Genomic DNA, 18,760 nt, shown 5'->3' with positions numbered 1-18,760 from the left:
ATATGCCTCATCTTTGGGCGGACCGACCCTCGATACAGCGCCTTCGGGCCCCAGGGATTCAGTTGAGAGGCCTTTGGGTTCCGCTCCGGCGGCTTTGGCTCTGGCCACAGAGGTTCCCTCCGGCGCCAGTCTCACCATTTAGACCTTCCCCGGCGCCGGGTTGATTGTCGACGCTCCCGACGTCGGTAGTGTCCACTATCGACGTCGACCCAATCCTTATCCCTGACAACTCTGAGTCCGAGCAGCATCAACCGACAACGCCTTTGTCTTCGATGGGGCCTCTTCGCCCCAGGTCGGATTTGGACCCTTTTTCCTATGGGTACGAATTTGGAGAAGGATTGGAGGGGGCCCTGGACCATTATGAATACCAGAATGACCCTTTTTTGGACTGGGCTCAGGAATTGGGCAACGCCAGTGGTCTGGATCCTTCTCCAGATGCTGGCATGCTGTCTACTCCTACCGTGGCTATGGCGGTGGGAGCAACTAATGGTATGGTGGTCAGTAGGGCAGCCGAGGTCCTTGCCATGAGCTTCCTACTGTAGAGGTCAGGACCAGTCTCCTGACGGAGGTGCTTCAGCCAGGGGCTTCTACATCCGAACCCCTTTTGCCATTTAATGAGGCCCTCACTGATGTCCTTTTGGGCACTTGGTCCAAACCCAACACAGGGGTTCTCGTGAATAGGACTATCGCATTCCACCATCGGCCTGCTCCGAACGACCCTAAATTCCTGTCCCGTCACCCCTCACGTGAGAGTCTTGTCATCCAGGCTTCCTCTTCTTCAGACGCATTCCCTTCCGCACCCCTGGAAAGGGAATCAAAAAGGCTGGAACAATTTGGATAGAAGTTGTTTTTTTCCTCCAGTCTCGCGTGCGCGGTCTGTGAACACTGCATGCCTTTTGGGCCGCTATACCCACTCTTTGTGGGATACTGTTGCGCAAGTCCTGCCACAGATAGCGGAGGAGGCCCGTGCTATTGTATCCCAAGCTGTGAATGATGAGAGATGCGGCAAAGTGCACAATCTGTTGTGGGCTGGACACGACCGACTCTCTGGGCAGATCGGTTGCTACAACGGTGGCCTTGAGATGCCACACTTGGTTGCGCACTTCTGGTTTTTCTGGGGATGTGCCCTTTAATGGCTCCCGTCTCTTTGGAGATAAAGCGGACCCGGCCTTGAAGAGATTCAAGGATTGACGGGCTATGGCTTGGTCCCTTGGTCTTTCCTCTGCCCCCCGCAGTCCGCTTTTCACCCCTTTCGTGGCCATGGAAGGGGCTCCTCTTTGTGTCCTCCGGCCAGCCCCTGTGCCACCCATGCTGTCCAGCCTCTGTGTGGCCGGGATGCGGAATCCCGCATGGGACAGGGAACCAGAGGTCTGCCCAGTCCTCCTCTGCCCCCGCTGCAGCCTCCAAACCCTCCTTGTCCGTCCCCTCACTCCTATCCAGTTGGCGTCCGGATTCGCCATCACCTGCCCCAGTGGGAATCCATCAGTGGAGACAGGTGGGTTTTGCAGATCGTTCGAAAGGGCTACTCCCTCCATTTCGAATCTGCTCCACCAGCCATGCCTCCATCCTTTAGTTGCCTTCCAGAGGATCATTTGACACTTCTATGCCAGGAAGTCGCAGCTCTTTTGTCCAAGGGAGCTATAGAGAAGGTCCCTGTGCCCGAAGTAGGTTGTGGTTGTTATTCCTGCTACTTTCTGGTGCCGAAAAAGGACAAGCGCTTTACGTCCCGTCCTAGACTTTGGGACCTAAACTACTTCCTCAAGAAGGAGAAATTCAAAATGCTTACCCTGGCTCAGGTGCTGTCTGCCTTGGACCCAGGCGACTGGATGGTAGCGTTGGAATTGCAAGACGCTTATTTCCACATCCTCATCCTGCCTGGCCACAGTTTACTGTGCTCCCCCTTTGGCCTCACCAGCGCCCCTCGGGTGTTCACAAAAGTGATGGCGGTGGTTGCAGCTCATCCGCGCAGGCTAGAGGTATCAGTCTTCCCCTACCTCGACGACTGGCTGTTGAAGACTGACTCGCCCCAGAAATTCGTCTCCCACCTTCAGACTACGGTGAACCTCCTGCACACGCTGGGATTCACTATACACGTGCCGAAGTCACACCTTACTCCCTCTCAGACGATCCCCTTCATGGGAGCTGTTGTGGACAGAGTGCAGTTTCTCGCTTATCCTCCCGAAAAGCGAGTCCAAGACATCCAGGCTATGATTCTGATCTTTCAGCCTCTGTCTTGGGTTTCGGTGAGACTGACTCTGAGGCTGCTGGGCCTCATGGCCTCCTGCATCCTGCCAGTAACTCATGTCAGATGGCACATGCGGGCTCTGCAGTCGGACTTTAAGTTCCAGTGGGTGCAGCATAAGGGGAATCTCTCCAACATGGTCCAGATCTCGGAGGGGACTGCAAAAGACCTGCAGTGGCGGCTTTCGGATCTGCATTGGGTCCACAGCAGATCCCTCTCCCTTCCCCAGTTAGATCTATCTATAGTGACAGATGCATCACTTCTGGGTTGGGGCGGCTACATGGGAGAGGCGGAGATCAGAGGCCTCTGGTCTCTGGCGGAGTCTGGGCTCCATATCAATCTTCTGGAGCTTCGGGCGATCAGGCTTGCGTTGAAAGCATTTCTTTCCTTTCTCAAAGCAAAAATAGTGCAGGTGTTCACGGACAATACTACCGCCATGTAGTACTGCAACAAACAGGGCAGAGTAGGGTCGTGGACCCTTTGTCAGGAGGCACTACGACTCTGGACATGGCTGGACCATCAGGGCATTACCCTTGTGGTTCAACATCTGGTGGGTTCTCTCAACCCCAGAGCGGACAAACTCAGCCATTGATGCACATCCGATCACGAATGGCATATCCATCCGGAGGTGGCGCAAGGTCTCTTCAGCAGTGGGGAGAGCCTTGGTAAGATCTGTTCTCCTCTGCAGTGAACACGCAATGTCAGCTGTTTTGCGCGTTGGAGTTTTCAAGGCGGCACTCGCTCTGAGACGCTTTTCGTCTCAAGTGGAACTCAGGCCTCCTTTCCGCCTATACCACTTCTGCCCAGAGTTCTCAAGAAGATCAGGAACGACCGGGCCCAAGTCATCTTGGTGGCTCCGGACTGGGCACGGAGAGTCTGGTATCCAGAGCTATTGAGCATGTCTATCGATTCTCCACTCAGACTGCCTCTTCGGCTGGATCTTCTGTCGCAGGAGCAGGGAACGGTTGTTCACCGGAACCTGTCCAACCTCTGCCTTCATGCGTGGAGATTGAGCGGCGACAGTTGACGACTTTTGACCTCCTTCAGGAAGTCTGCAACATTATCTTGGCAGCCAGGCGTCCCTCCACCAAAACTGTATACGCCTGTCATTGGAATAAATTTGTGGCATGGTGCACCAACAAATCTGTTGATCCCCTCTATCCGAGGTTCTTCTGTTAATTTTTTCTTTGGCCCAGCAGGGCTCTGCTTTGGGCAGCCTTAAAGGGTATTTATCTGCCATTTCGGCCTTCCTTAGATTACCTGATCCATCCTCACTTTTTAAAATCTCCTGTTGTAAGTAGATTCCTAAAAAGCTTCACCCATCTATTACCTCCCACTCCATTTATCATGCCTCAGTGGGACCTCAATCTTGTCCTTACTTATTTAATGTGTACTCCCTTTGAGCCGATGCACAATTGTCCATTACGGCTACTCACCTTCGAAACTGTCTTTCTTGGTGACATCACCTCTGCTCGCAGCGTGAGTGAGCTTCAAGCCCTTTCGTCTAAACCTCCATACTTGTCTGTGCATCCTGACAAAGTGGTGTTGCGCACTAAGGCTTCCTTCCTTCTAAAGGTGGTTATGCCTTTTCATATAGGCCCGTCCATCACTCTGCCTACTTTCTACACACCCCCACATCCTTCTCATGAGGAGGAGAGACTCCACCATCTGGACCCAAAAAGAGTATTGGCATTCTATCTTAATCGTACTAAAGATTTCCAGGTGGACGATTAACTCCTTGTCGGGTATGTGGGTGCGAAAAAAAGGGAAGGCGGTGCAAAAACGTACCATCGCTCAATGGGTACTTTTTTGCAACAAAATGTGCTACGCTTTGGCCAAGAAGCAATCCCCTGAGGGCTTGCGTGCTCAATCCACCAGAGCAACTGCTGCTTCTGCTACTTTAGCACACGGAGTTCCTGTCCTGGATATCTGCCAGGCAGCTACGTGGGCATCGCTGCACACGCTTTCTAAATACTACTGCCTGGACAGTCAGGCCCGTCGGGATGGCTACTTTGGTCATTTGGTCCTGCAGGACTTCCTAGTATGATCTTCGTTTGCAGCCCACCTCCGAGAATGGCATTGCTTGGGTATCTAAGCTTGGGCTGTTTCTTTCTTTCTTTAAAAACAAAAACTTTAATTATCGCTCCAAGATGGTAATTCGCCATCTGTCTTAACAGTAAATCTAATAAAAAAACAAAATGGCCACTGCATCAAGATGCATGCATGGTGACATTGTGGGCATTGTAAATTTTGGATGTATGCCTGTGCACGGATGTAAAGTTTTGCATCTACGAACATCCAGTTTCCCCCAGTACCTGATCTGTGATGAGGGGATTTGAGGGAGTTCGCCACTCGTCCGTTGCTCCTGTACCCCTCCTCACTCTTGATTCATTATTATATTCCAAGCCAGCTGTTGTGCACGCCCAACGCACACCTATGTCATAATGCACCGATGACCATTTTTTATTTACAGATAGCCATTTTAGCAAATACATTAAAAATGTGTACGGAGCACATAAGCAAACAAACAGTGTCAAAAGCAGCAAGTAGGCATTTGCCTTTTAAAGGCTAAACCTATTGGCGTACCCAATTGCTTGTGAGTACTGAGTGGTAAAAAGCCCAAGTTGCCGTTTTGTGGTCAGGAACGATGAACGTGTGTGATGTTGATGGTGCATAGCTACTTGAGTGAGGAAGGATAGCCAAAAAAGAGGCTAGGAGACGGTGGAGGTCAGAAGCTTCAGGATTAGTTCATGACTTAGGCAATGAGGTGGAAGTCAAGTGAGCTATCGTGGAGTGCTGTACGTATGGGGCATTTAGTATTCTGAAACTACAATGCCGGTAAAATGTCAAATTCTAGATTAGGATATTTGCTATGGGGTTGTGGTGATGAAGAAAGTTTGACTGAGACTGATTAGATTGGGTAGGACCGCAGAAATGAAAGAGACTCCCGGAATTGAGTTTGTGAGTGAAGAGAAGTGATGCTTAGGACGTTGGAAGGTGGAAAAGAGCTAGAAAATTGGATTACTATTGGGGTGCACCTAAGAGAGTCGGATAAAATGAATGCATTGCGTGCAGGCTGGGAAGAATGGGGTGGTGGTCGATAGGCTAGACAAAAGGTTGAGTGCGTGAGGAACTTCTTGTCTAAAACGTCTAGCTAGCAGTGTAAAACAATAAAAGGAGTGGGTATAAGAGTGTGGAAAGCTGGTGGGTGAGTGATGGCTTCCAATGGACATATAGACAGCAGTGCGTGAAACGGAAAAGTGTCCAGTGTTATTGTGTTGGAGACTGTCAGAAAGTGTAATTCGGGGTCCGGAAGGCTCGATAGAGTGGACCACGAGGGAAAGGAATGCTTCACGTGGTCAGAGAACTTCTGCATGGTCTTGACATATTACTCTACTCTATGGGTGTCCTTATAGAGAGGAGGAGCTTCAAACTTCAGCTAGGTAACAGTTGGTGCGTCTGTTTTGTTTGGAACGTTTTGACTTCTCTGTAAAAATCAAGACACCAGGCCTGACAAGCTTATGTTGACAGCCCGTTTTTTTTTTTTTTTTTTTTTTTAAGTGGGGAAATTTCGACATTTTCTATACTTATCTGAGTGCAGCCAGAGAGAGGATGCCAGTTGTCCTGCTTCATAAAGATAGGCACAGCCAGGTGGTGCTCCATTTTGCTTTGGGTGAATCTTTGGCATCTAAAAGTGAGTTTCCTATATGTACTTAAAATTGTGATGGGTCAGGGGGACTGGTTGTTTTGCCTGAAGGAACGCGCAGCCTGGGTTTGTGCACGTCGTAGTCGTCTAGGAATTTCCTCTCTGTTATAAATAGTAATGGGTCGGCTATTTTCATAGATTTGGGCAAAGTTCAGAACCCTATCTAGGGCCTCGGCGCAGTGAAAACATTGGGAAAGGTAACAGGTGCAGTCTTTAAACTGTGGAATGGTTTTAAAATCCATTCAATTCAGTGTCTTTCGCATGCAAGCACCGAGCTGCGGTTTCCTAGCAACCAGAGAACATGAGCAGAAAAGCCTGTTTCTGTGGTTACGTCGGAATTGCAGCACTGTTATCACCGAAGCTGATAAAAGCTCCACAAACGTCTTCGCAGAGAATTCTAGAAGGTAATGTGACTGATATAATATGAACTAATACGGCATAAAATGCGACTGTTAACTAGCCTTTTATTACTGTGTGATTGTGTTACTTCTTTGCGTTGTTTTGAATTTGCACGTAGAGGTGGATTTTTGATTCTTTGATGGTCATGATTTTTTCCAGATGCAATTACAGTAGCTGGAATTATCGCAAACGATCGATTTTTCATCATGTGTTGAGAATGAAGGTCCGAGATTTCTTTCTTTCTCAATTGAACCACTTGATTCTAGTCATGTGTTCATTACAAGAGCAACACGTTTTTTGTCGTTTATCTTTCAGTATTGTGTTTACATTCTTTGCACAGAAATAGATCTAAAAGCAAGTTTAGTAATTTTGTAAAAAACACCACACACACGTTGCCTCGAATAAGAACACAAATCAAACTGAAAGGTGACGTTCCACTTAATTGAACAATTTTTGAACAAGATTAAAGGCTTTCTTTGTGCTCGTCCTTCTCTGTGGTAGGAAGATTTTACACCGGTTGCACCGCAAAAAGTCTCCTTCGATGGGGGTGGCATAGAATGTGCTCCTACCAGTAAGTTGTGCTTTTTAAGAAATGTGGTTAAATAAGAAATTAATTTCCAGATCTTCTACCTTGCTATAGGGTACGCGAGGAGTGAACTATTCTGGAACTGCAGTAGGTACACTGTAGCCATACACCCTTAATTTATTGATATCTAAATGCACACTGAACAGCAACATGGCGAAAAGTAACACAAACTGTGTTTGAGAGTCTTGTTGTCAGAACCGTGCTAAGGGATGACCGATAACTGCCTTCCTTAATCGTCTAAGGAACTAGCACCAGTTACCAGTGATATATATGTGAAATTGAAATATTTATACAGTGCGACCCTAGCTACAGATCAACAGAGAGCTAAACAATGAATGCAAACTCTGGGATACGAAGCGGGTTACAGGAACCTTCCTATAGGTTGTGGGCGTAATGTTTTTTAAAGAGATAAGCCTTCAGCTTCTTGTTGAAGAGCAGGGAAATTGGTGCAGACTGATCTTATTGGGGATTCTATTCCATATCTTAGTGGTGTAGACTGAAACGGCCTTGCTTCCTGTTTTTTTCCTTTTTTCCTTTTTGCACATTTTGGCTTCCACTCGGGTGGTGTTCTTGGGTATTCTTCTGTCTGCCTCAGCTGGTTAATTTCCTGGCCAAGTAAGCTAGGTCAATATTTCTGATGGTTTTGAGGGGATGGTGCTGATATTGAAGATTATGTAGGTTTCATGGGGGAACCAATGTTCTTCTTTCAGCACTGGGGTGATGTGCTTGAATTACTGTAAATCCTTGATGAGGTGTGCTTGGGCCTGAACTATACCATTGTGGTGCGCCATAGTGGTTTCAGGTAAGTCGTTGAGCAGAACATTGCCTTCATCCAGGGTTTGAGACCACCATGGTGTATACTATTAAGAACTAGGTTTCTGAAAGGAAGGGGTTCCGTCTATTCAGGAGGGAGAGCTGGTAATGTGGTGGCTTGGTTTTCTAAGTGTTTTTTGAAGGCGAGGTGTGCTTCAGGGTGAATTTGTGCAGTTTCGCCTAGTCAGCTGTGAAGTGCAGTCACCTAAGTTCATATCTAATAGCCATGCTATGATTTGTGCTTGTAGGGAGCTGTTGGCGTGTTAGACAAACTGTCTTTCTTGGGTCAAATTTTTGGTAGGCACTTCACATCCGGTTCCGGACTGGCTCGAGGTAGGTTTTCAGTCGCTGAGTTTCACTGGTCATGGACTCTTTAAGATAGTTTTTTTAACGGAAAAAACGGGCAATCGTAAAAATACTAATCAAAAACATAGCTCACAGCATCAACATGCTTAAGTTTACTATTCACCGGGTCTCAACGTGTTATTTGCATATATCCATTTTATTTATTTTTATATATCTGTGTGTGTGTGTGTGTGTATTTTCACTGAGAGAAAAAAAAACAAAGGTTACATGGACGTTATAGTTAGGTTCTGAATTTACACTCAACAAAACCATAGAAGTTCAGCTGTTATAGTTAGTTATTTTAAGTAACTATAACTTGAGCCCCAAGCTAACTAGAACTCGTGCCCCAAGCTAACCAGAGCTCGTGCACCTGCCATGCAGTTTTCTCATCAATAATTTTATGGCAAATGTTGCAGTGATAACATCAATGATGCCATAGATGTCATTATCAATAAACTAATATGTGGGGTAATTAGCTGTGCATGGCAAGGGCCTTTGTTTATAGTTGCCTAAGGGCATGAGTTATAGTTACTTGAAATAACTCTTAACAGATGAATTTCTATGGTTTTGTACATTTAAAATGTGAGCCTAACTATAACGTCCCTGTAACCTTTGTTTTTTTTAAATTGAATTTCTATGTTTTTCTTTTACCGTAAAGTAATTTTCACTGCTATACTTTAAACCAACCACCGCTGTGCACTGCCTTCAGGCATGAGAGGCAGCAATTGGCCACAGGAGCCAACCCCTTTAACCACCCAAACCTGTGCTGTGCACAGCGTTCAGCCGTGGGCATTGGCCGCAGGGCCCTGCCTGCAGCCAGACGCTGTGGCTAACCCCCCAACCACCCAGCACCAAGCTGTACAAGGCGTTTGGCTGTACACAGCCGTAGTTGGCTTCAGCCTGTCTCTCTGGGTGTGAGACTGGGTGGGACATGGTGTATCTGTGTGTGAGAGTGTCTGTCTGGGTGTAAGAGTGGGTGCTTCAGTGTCTGTGTGGGTCTGTGAGTGGGTGCGTCAGGGTTCCCGTGGTTCTGTGAGTGGGTGTATAAGAGTCTAAGGGTGTGTGAGTGAGCGTCTGAGTGGGTCTGTGAGTGAGTGTGGAAGGGTCTGAGTTGGTGTATGAGTGCAAGAAAGAGAGAGTGAGAGAGTTATTTAGTCTTTGATGATTGATATACTTAGAATTAGCTATTTCTGGACAAATTGAAAAGAAAAATGTATGTCAGTTAAAAAGAGTGAGATCACATTTCACTGTGAACCTTAAGCTTTTGAAGCTTAAAGGAAATAAAAGCAGGAAAATGACCACAGCACACCTGGAGTAGAACCCTAAACTTTCAGTGTGAGGGTATAAGACATTAACCTTTAGGCCATAGGTGACTCCTTACTGTGATGCTTCTAGACATACCTATGACTGTCAACCCACACGTGATTTGAAAGAAACGTGAATGTTACATCACTAGGAAGGTTTACAGTCAAAAGACTAGTAAATAAACACACTGCCAAGTGATACTAGGATTTGAAACTTCAGCCTAGTCGTTGACAGCACAAGACCTTGACCATTAGGCCAGAAGTGAGTGTTCTGCCCTGCATCCAAACATAACAAGTTAAAATTACGTTTTGATGCAGAGCAGATCATTCGTACCAAACATTTTGCTAGTTTGACTCTCTGAAGTCATTGCTTGGAGAGACCATTGCAATGACAATCTCTCTCTTCCATCCCACCATGTCATGGAAGAGAGAGAGTGAGAGAGAGTGACAGGACCGTGGGAGGAGGTCCTGAGGGGGGCCTGCGTGGCCATCCCACACTCAATATGATAAAAGCCCTAGGAAGGTGGCGGTCACCGGGGCTGTGGAGGGGGCCGGACCCTCCTGCATTAAATAAGCAGTGATTCCGGGACTTCGCTTACACTGGAGCTTCACACTAAAGAAGCGTGGGAACCCGCACTTTTTTTGTGTTTTTTTTTTTTGGAATGTTCGCTGGATCCACCGAGAAACGTGGCAAAATGTAAAAAAATTAAAATAAAAAATGCGGAGTCCCAAGATGGCAGTCAATGCTTCCTGGATGAAGTGTTGACAGCCAGTCAGAGCTGTGCATTTCCCTGCACAATCTCGCCAGTATAGAAGTCGACAGGGAGGATCCACGCCTCTAGATATACAAATTTATTTTCCCTTTAATATCTCAAAAACTACTGAATGAATTTACACCAAATTAGTGAAAGCACTATCTGCGTACCAAAAGCTAGGTTTCTGCCAATTTGGTGTAATTCTGTCCAGTGATTCGGGCTGTAGTCATCTTCAAAGGTCCTATGGGAATTAACATGGGAAACACAAAAAATTTCACCCCACCCTCCCCATTTTATCGGTCCTCTGCTTGAAGGATCACCCAGAAACTTGCAGTGCGCAACAAGAATCACACAGAAAATTTTGTGAAGATTCGTCAGACGCTGGCAAAGATATAGGCAAGTCAAAAAGCGCTTTTTCTTTGGAAACATGGTCCTAACTAGAACTAACTACCAAGTGGCAACTGTCACTAGGCGAGTATGTATATAAATATATATATATATATATATAATATGTATATGTATTCACTTAAAAAAACAAACAAGGGTTACAGGAGCGTTATAGTTATATTCACATTTTACTTGCACAAACCATAGAAATTCAGCGTTTATAGTTATGGTTATCTCAAGTAACTATAAGTTGTGCCCTAAGGTAAATATAACTCGCACCCCTGCCATGCTTAGTTATCTCATCAATAATTTTACTGTAAATGTTACATTGATATTATCAATGATGTTATAAAAGATGTCGTGAGTGATGTAATATCTGGGTTATTCAGCAGTGCTTGGCAAGGGCCCTAAGTTAACTATAACTTGTACCCTCGCCATGCGCAGCTAATTACCCCACATATTACATCATGGATGACATCTTCTACGACATCATTAATATTATCACTGCAACATTTGCAATAAAATTATTGTTGAGAAAACTGTGCATGGCTGGGTTTCAAGTTATAGTTACCTTAGGGCACCAGTTATACTTACTTGTGATAACTATAACTGCTAAATTTCTATGATTAGTGTGAGTAAAATGTGAACCTAACTATAATGTCCCTGTAAACTTTTTTTTTTAAAGATCATTTTTATGTTTTTTAAAATTCTATTTCCTAACTATAACGACCCTGTACCTTTTTCTTTTTTTTTTTTTCAGTGAATTTCTATGGTGTTTTTTTTAACGCTAAGTCATAATTATTTTTTTTACGTTAATCTAGCCACGCATGGCCTTCGGCATGGTGAAGACTTGTATGATGAGGGCAATGCATGGTAAAGGCATTGCGTGGTATTGACCGCGTTGTAAAGGATGTTTCCTTCCTGCTTCTGTCATGGCCAAATTTTCACTCAACTGTACCATAGTGCACTTTACACTATTTTACTGATTTCTCATCTCAGTGTTTCAAAGGAATAGCCTGCTTAAATGGACGTGCACAGATTTAAAGCACCTTTATGAGAAAAAATACATTGCTTCAAGGGGTGCTTTGTCCGGTCGCCAGTGGCTAGCACTATCCCTCTTGGCCCCCAGAAGGCTCAATGCAGCCGAATATGGTGGTCCTGGGCCCCACCCCATTTGTCCATCAGTCCCAATGCCGTTTTCTTGAGGTCCAGGTTTACCTGCTTACCCACTGCCTGACATACAGTGTTGTGTATATTTTTGCCAGTATTTCTGTGTAACCGGGCACTCACAGACTGTATGATTTAATGTACCCCGGGTCTCATTGCATATTAAACATTGCAGGTTTATTTGAGGTTTAATTCGGTGCAATCATGATGGACTATAATAAACTCTGTTTAGATATTTCAGTTGGATGAATCACAAGGACATGGATACTGTGAGGCCCCTGGGGACCATTTTGGCTTCAGTCAAGTCTGTGTCCACCAGTTCATGCACATACAGAGACCATTTATCCCTCATTTGTAGGAGTAGTTCCGGAGTATTATTCACCAACGAGCTTGTATAGTCGAAAAATACATATATCACCCATAACTTCAATTGGTTATGAGCTGGTAATGCGGTAAGTTCCCCGGTATAGGCCTGTCCGAACTGTAGACAGTGATAAATTTGTGTCTTCTGAATATTGTATGACTGGTCCATCTCCTTGATGAATGTGACCCTTATATGCACTTCCTCAGTGCTAACTTGTACTGCTTCCAAGCCCACAATAATCGAGATTGCAGCATTTTGGATATTGTAGGGGTAATTCTGCAGCACATATAATAGACATGAAAGGGATATCATTTTAAACAGAGACCCTCTGCCAGTCATTAAAAGAGGCACTGACCCCTATGCTTTCATCTCTTGCTTAACCCAATTGAATAGCAGGTTTATGTTCGAAGTCCACAGCTCCTTCCATGAGATCTGCATGCCCAGATACTTAAATGGTCTGTGTCCAGCTGCAGCTCAGCAGATGCCCCAAATTTCCCACACTCCCCAGCCACCGGCACATAAACAGCAACTTACTCCAGTTAATGTGGTGACTGGAGTCCTCCCGTAGATGTGTAGCATTTTCATCAGTCTAGATAACGTCATCTCAGGGCCTTGACTATATAGAAGGGTGTCATTGTCGTATAATAATCCGGTGCTGCCTAGATGGCCTCCACCTACTAAACCCGTTCAACTGGGCATCCCTGCAGACCCTCTTTACCAGTGGTTCAATGGTCAGAGCAAATAAAGAGGGGTGAATGGGACATCCCTGTCTCTCCCCCTCTGTATAATGAACAGGAAGGACAGGGACCAATTGAGCCTAAACTGCGCCCATGGGTGAGCATATAACATTTATACATAGCAATGGAAAATGAGCCAAAGTTCATACGTTTCCACAGTCTGAACATGAAGACTGTGTGTACAGGATCGAAAGCTTTCTCAAAGTCAACACTAATCTAAGCATTAGCAGCCCCATCACTTCTAGACCTGGCTGAGGCAAAAGTTAGTCACCACTGAAAATGGCATGTTCAATGGCCTGGCATAAAGCTGTTCTGTTCTTATCACGAAGATTAAGAGTATAAGGAGTCTTCCAGCGATCGGAGTTGGACAAGGCAAATCCTCCACAGTATGGTCATTAACTTCAGGAAGGGGGCCCTAGTAGCGTGAAGGGGGTCCATATTAAGAAGCAAACTCCTCCACGATTTACTTTGGGTCTGTGAGTATTCCTCTCCCCCCCAAAATCTGGGGTATGTATTGTGAGCACCGACCTCAACTCCAGATCCCTATTGGCCAACCAGTGTAGGAGCTTTCCAGTGATATCTCCAAAATCATATAGTTTATACTGCAGAGCTGTATGTGCCAATGCAGCAGAGCCTAACAACTTCTATTGTAGCATGAGGCGGCCAAGCTCAAGACATTGCTTCACCTTGCCATCCATCTGGTCAGAGAGCATCCACTCCAGCTCACCAATGGAAGGGCCCAACTCTTCAACCTCACTAGCTTTCTCCCTCTTTGCCCTAGTTTGATAGGATATAATCTCTTATGTCATTACTGTTTTCAGTGCCTCCCAGAGTGTCTTCTGAGAGTAAACCAATCTAGTGTACTTCTCAAAATAGTCCTTAATTATGGCTTTTGTATCCGACCTGAATGTCATGAAGCTGCCACTTGCTCAGTCTCCACATCCACCTACCTTTAGGCATCCTATGATGGATACTCTTTTCAGTGGGGTCATGGTTTGGCAGGTCACGTGGAAGAATGCGCACACCCTCCATATAACCCATGTTAGCCGAAGGATGAAAAAAGTTGTGTCACTAGTGATCCGTGTGCAGCAGAGGAATGTGTAAATCCTGAGTTGTTGGGATGTATCTTATGCCAGAAATTTGCCATTCCCAATGACCCTGCCTAGTCAGCCAATACAGGTTATCTGTGGGTGGTAGTTCTACCACTAGTGTCTCAATCGGATTCCTTCACTAAATTGAAATCCCAGTTCACTATTGTTATCCTTACAAGTAGCTGAAGGATTAATGTAGTTAGTGCCTGCTAGATGTCTTCCACCAAGCTGAGTGTTTTACAAGTCAATGTGAATATCTATTTAATGTGCCCCAGGGTACACTCCACAGCAGTAACTCTCCCTCATCTGTTCGTGTGGGCCCTCGTAATCTGTATTGGAAAGTATTTATGAATGAGAACAGCCATGTCACGAGAATTAGTAGTGTATCGTGAGTGATCAGCTGTGGTATTATTACGGCTTAAGATCATGCATCTGTTTCTCAATAGGTGCATTTTTTTGCTGAAGAATGGCGGTGCATGTCGTTTGAGATATTAAGATAACACTCCCCGTTTAATCTTATTATTCAACCCATTCATTTTCAGGAAAGCAACCTGAAAGTGTCATGATGAGCCTCTATCTACCGTCCCAGTGCTAGAGCCAAGTATGTTGCGCTGCGGAACAAGGAGACTAAAATAAACAAAAAGGTAGCCAAACAAACTCCTAAACCAAACTCCCTCCACCTCACTGAAGCATCTGTTGACCTTATCCAACTCAAAACCATATGGAAAGGGACGTCATCCCATTAAAGCTTCCAGAGCATTCTATAAGACTGATACTTGTAGCCGACCTATGAAGTAGACAAGATGCAGTGTCAATAGCAAAAAAACAGCAGCAATCGTGACCCCAACCTCTCCTCCATCAGCAGACATAAGTAGAAGTCCTCAGAGTTCACAGAAGGTTCTTGACTAGCAATCAAAGTGACACAGAATCAACATTTACAAATCCAACACCATTCTGAGCCCTCCAGGCCCCTACAAATGAACACCATTCAGAAAATACACTCCTAGCCTGCACAAGAAGGATATTGAAGACCGTTTGGTTTCTCAGCACATGATGCCGGGAGCCCCACCGGGTCATCTGGAATCTAGGATTGTTCGCTACTACAGTCCTCTGGCCCAGTGGCAAGCATGTCCCCTTAACTCTTATGTTATCCTGTCAGATCTCAGTTTGCCTACGCTGTGAGTGGGGGGGTCAGACTCATTGTTGATCTGGACGCATATCATGAGTGTTCTGTACTTCAAGCCAATTCCAAAAGTCCTTCAGCCTATCGAAAAGGAGTCTTACTATCTTGAAGGACCTTCAATTCCGCTGGGTACAAGAGCGTATTAGCGAGTTGCAGTGCTCTCTGCTTTTATTTGACTGAAAGAAATGACCTCTATTGTTGTAACACTTGTAATGTAATCCGGAAAGATGCTAATTTTACAGAATTGTTGTGTAAAATATGTGAAAGGTGGAATGTCTAAATATCTTGTCTCTACCGGCATAGTTCAGGAATTGGGTAGTGTTAGACGTTTTCATCCTTGGCGTGGTCTCCCTTAACTTTTTGCCTCTGTTCCCCAGGTTGTTGATGTGTGTTGGACTCTGATTTTGCTGTTTTTGTTACTCTGGGCACTTTACCACTGCTAACCAGCGCTAAAGTGCAAGTGCTCCTTTACAAAATGTGTATGTAATTGGTTTTTCCATGATTGGCACATTTGATTTACTAGTAAGTCCCTAGTAAAGTGCACTAGAGGTGCCAGGGCCTGTAAATCAAATGCTACTAGAGGGCCTGCAGCACTGGTTGTGCAACCCACATAAGTAGCTCTGTAATCATGTCTCAGACCTGCCACTGCAGTGTCTGTGTGTGCAGTTTTAACTGTAAATTCGACTTGGCAAGTGTACCCACTTGCCAGGCCTAAACCTTCTCTTTTCTTACATGTAAGACACCCCTAAGGTAGGCTCTAGGTAGCCCCAAGGGCAGGGTGCAGTGTATGGTTAAGGTAGGACATATAGTAATGTGTTTTATATGTCCTGACTGTTAAATATTGCTAAATTCGTTTTTCACTGTTGCAAGGCCTGTCCCTCTCATAGGTTAACATGAGGGCTACCTTTAAATCTGATTAAAGTGTAGATTCCCTTTGGGAGCGGATGGACATGTGGAGTTTGGGGTCTCTGAGCTCCCAATTTAAAAATACATCTTTTAGTAAAGTTGATTTTAAGACTGTGTGTTTGAAAATGCCACTTCTAGAAAGTGAACATTTTCTTGCTTATACCATTTCTGTGACTCTGCCTGTTTGTGGGTTCCCTGTCTGGGTCAATTTGACAGTTGGGCTGGTTGCACCTCACACTAGACAGTGACACAAAGGGAGCTGGGGGTGTAGCCTGCACATCCTGATGAGCCATCTGTGCTAGGAGGGAGGGGAGGAGTGGTCACTTACACCTGAAAGGGCTGTGCCTGCCCTCACACAATGCAGTCTCTAACCCCCTGGTGAGTGTCTGGGGCCTGGCCTGGGCAAGGCAGGATTTCACATTCACGAGAGACTTTGCTTTGAAGTAGGCCTACTTCAAAGGAGAAATTGGGTATAAGAAGGGCGCCGAAAACTACAGACTTTAGAACACTCCTGGAAACAAGAGGAACTTCTGCCTGGAGAAGAGCTGAGGAAAAAGAGCTGCCCTGCCTGTGACTGTGCTTTGTGGAGCTATCCTGCAGTTGCTGCTTCTGCCAGAGTAAGAGGGCAAAGACTGGACTTTGTGTGCCTTCCACAAGACTTCTCTCTACCAGCACCTGGAGTCTCTGGAGAGACACCTGATCTGACAAGTGGTGCACTATCCAGTCCCTGAGCCCTTGAAAGGAAAAGCTGGTGAAAATCCAAGGAAATCGACTTTGGACGACTCCGGACTGACGCCACTACTGAATCCGGTGACGCCGCCTGCAACTGACTCCGTGATCTTCGCTGGAACGCGGCGACCTTCGCAGGCCTGACACCGCTGAAACCCCACCAAAGTCCACGACTCCGTGGAAGTCGCCGCACCACGCCTTTTACCCTGACTAGAGTGAGGGTCCTTGCTTGAACAGGGGGTAACCTGACTGTCAACCAAAGACCCCATTTCTAACAGGTAGTTGTAGGTCTTGGAGTGACCTCAGAAGGAGGCCTCACCCTAGCAATCGGTGGGCCCATTCAGTGACAAAGCACAAGGACCGGGCACCAGCGGGCATCCAGATACACAGTCAAAATTCTAAAAAAAAAAATGCGCAGGAACTGCTCCTCCACTCCTTCCTGCCACTACCACAAAGTGAAGATTATTCTACTGGGATCTGACCCAGTCACCCTCGACACAGCCTTCCAAGTGACCCAAGATGTCTTTAAGCCAGGAGATGTTGAAGTTCAACATATATTCTGTGTCCTCAGCAGTGGATATCATTTTTTCTGTCACCGTCCCTCAGCCCACTATTTTCTGGAGGTCTTGACACAGGAATCCCACCTCCAGACCGATCACTGAACTGAGTCTTCACCATGGTGGGTGTTGCAAATACCGAGACAAATCTTCTCTGGGGTAATTCTGCCCTCCATCTGCTCCGGTGGTTGCAGACCTTCATCAGAGTGGTGCACTGTAGCAGTGATCTGGTATATTTATCAGTCTTGATCTGCTGGTGCAGATGTCCCAGAGTCTGCACTTTCCTCATTCCTAGGGCTGAGACAGAGGTCCAAACCGGTATCTTAAAGTCAACCACCTGTCATTCCCTCTACAGTTCCTCCACAGACAGATGGAAAGACGATAAAGCAGTGGGCACATACCAGCTGCTGCCTGCCGAAGCCCAGTCTGTAGAAAGGCAGTGGGGGAGGTTGACACTCCAGGCCACACCCCCAAATCCAGGCCTCAGGGTACTTACAGATGTCCAAGATGTGGGTAGTGTCAACAATACTCCATCAAAAGGCTATTACTCCACATCATGGTTTGTGCCCTCAGCCCCAGGCACTACTTCCAACCCAATCACCCATGACACCGCATGCCCCACCAGGGCCTTATGAAGTTCTTGGGGGGGCTTGGGGAGGAGGGGGGATATTCTCCCCGGTAGTATGTGGACCTCAGATGTAGTACAGGTCTCCGCTAACGGCTGAATGCAGTGACCTCATAGCGCGGCTGTGCAGCCTCTCCAGCCACCACATGCTGCAAGGGGAGAAGCACTGCAAGAGCACTGCATGAGATGGCTGTCGATGCGCAGCACAAGCTGGAGGGATCTGTCCATCGGGGCCACACAGTCACAGGGGGCCATGAGTCTTGGGTCCTCTTCGCACTGTCGGGCCTGCACATGCTCCGATCCAGGCCTCCATAACGAACAAAATCTCAAAGGGGGAGACTAACTACTCCCAGCTGTGGCCAAGTGGCTCAGCTATTAGGGGTTGGCTATTAGGAGCACAGTTAGGAGATGCCTGACGGAGCCTCCTTAAAGTGCATTCTCAATCTGGCCATGCCCCCTTCTTTGCTTCTGTTAGTTGCATTGTTTTTTCTAGTTGTGTGGAAAGGTTGAAGAAATTACAGACCTCGCCTGGTTGGCCTGCAGCATAGCCCCAGTTTTCCTGACTTGCCTGCAGACCCACTCTTGAGCCACAGTTTAACCCCAGGGAAGAAAGAAAATGCAGAAATTAGTCTTTATGTGGAAGAATCCGTATGACGCTTTTTTATGGTGTAAAAAGAACGCGAGTTTCTTTGCAGAAAAACCATAGTCCACTGTGAGTGAGACACCAAGAATATAACCAGGAACCCGACTGGCTCATCAACAAATATATAAACTCAAACTCATAAACAGTATGGGCACCCAGATCTCATCAGTTATAATGGGAACCGTCACTACATTTATTTTGAATTTCAGAATGTCACAATT

The 18,760-nt window shown here is 46.1% G+C and overlaps 1 protein-coding gene across 3 annotated transcripts in view; it reads left to right on the top strand.

Moving 5' to 3' along the window:
- PANK1 (pantothenate kinase 1) overlaps positions 1–18,760 on the top strand; it is a 159,568-nt gene that overhangs the window by 70,126 nt on the left and 70,682 nt on the right. The window contains exon 1 of one of the 3 annotated variants that reach the window (XM_069239864.1): positions 6,261–6,352. The exons of the other annotated variants lie outside the window; for them this stretch is intronic. The gene's annotated coding sequence lies outside the window, so the exon portion shown is untranslated. Of the gene's footprint in view, positions 1–6,260; positions 6,353–18,760 lie in introns of those variants that run through there. 3 annotated transcript variants of the gene reach the window in all.

Source organism: Pleurodeles waltl, chromosome 6 (genome assembly GCF_031143425.1).
Source record: "Pleurodeles waltl isolate 20211129_DDA chromosome 6, aPleWal1.hap1.20221129, whole genome shotgun sequence".
NCBI lineage: Eukaryota > Metazoa > Chordata > Amphibia > Caudata > Salamandridae > Pleurodeles > Pleurodeles waltl.
Note: the sequence above shows the minus strand (reverse complement) of the source record. Positions and strands in the feature narration are given on the sequence as shown.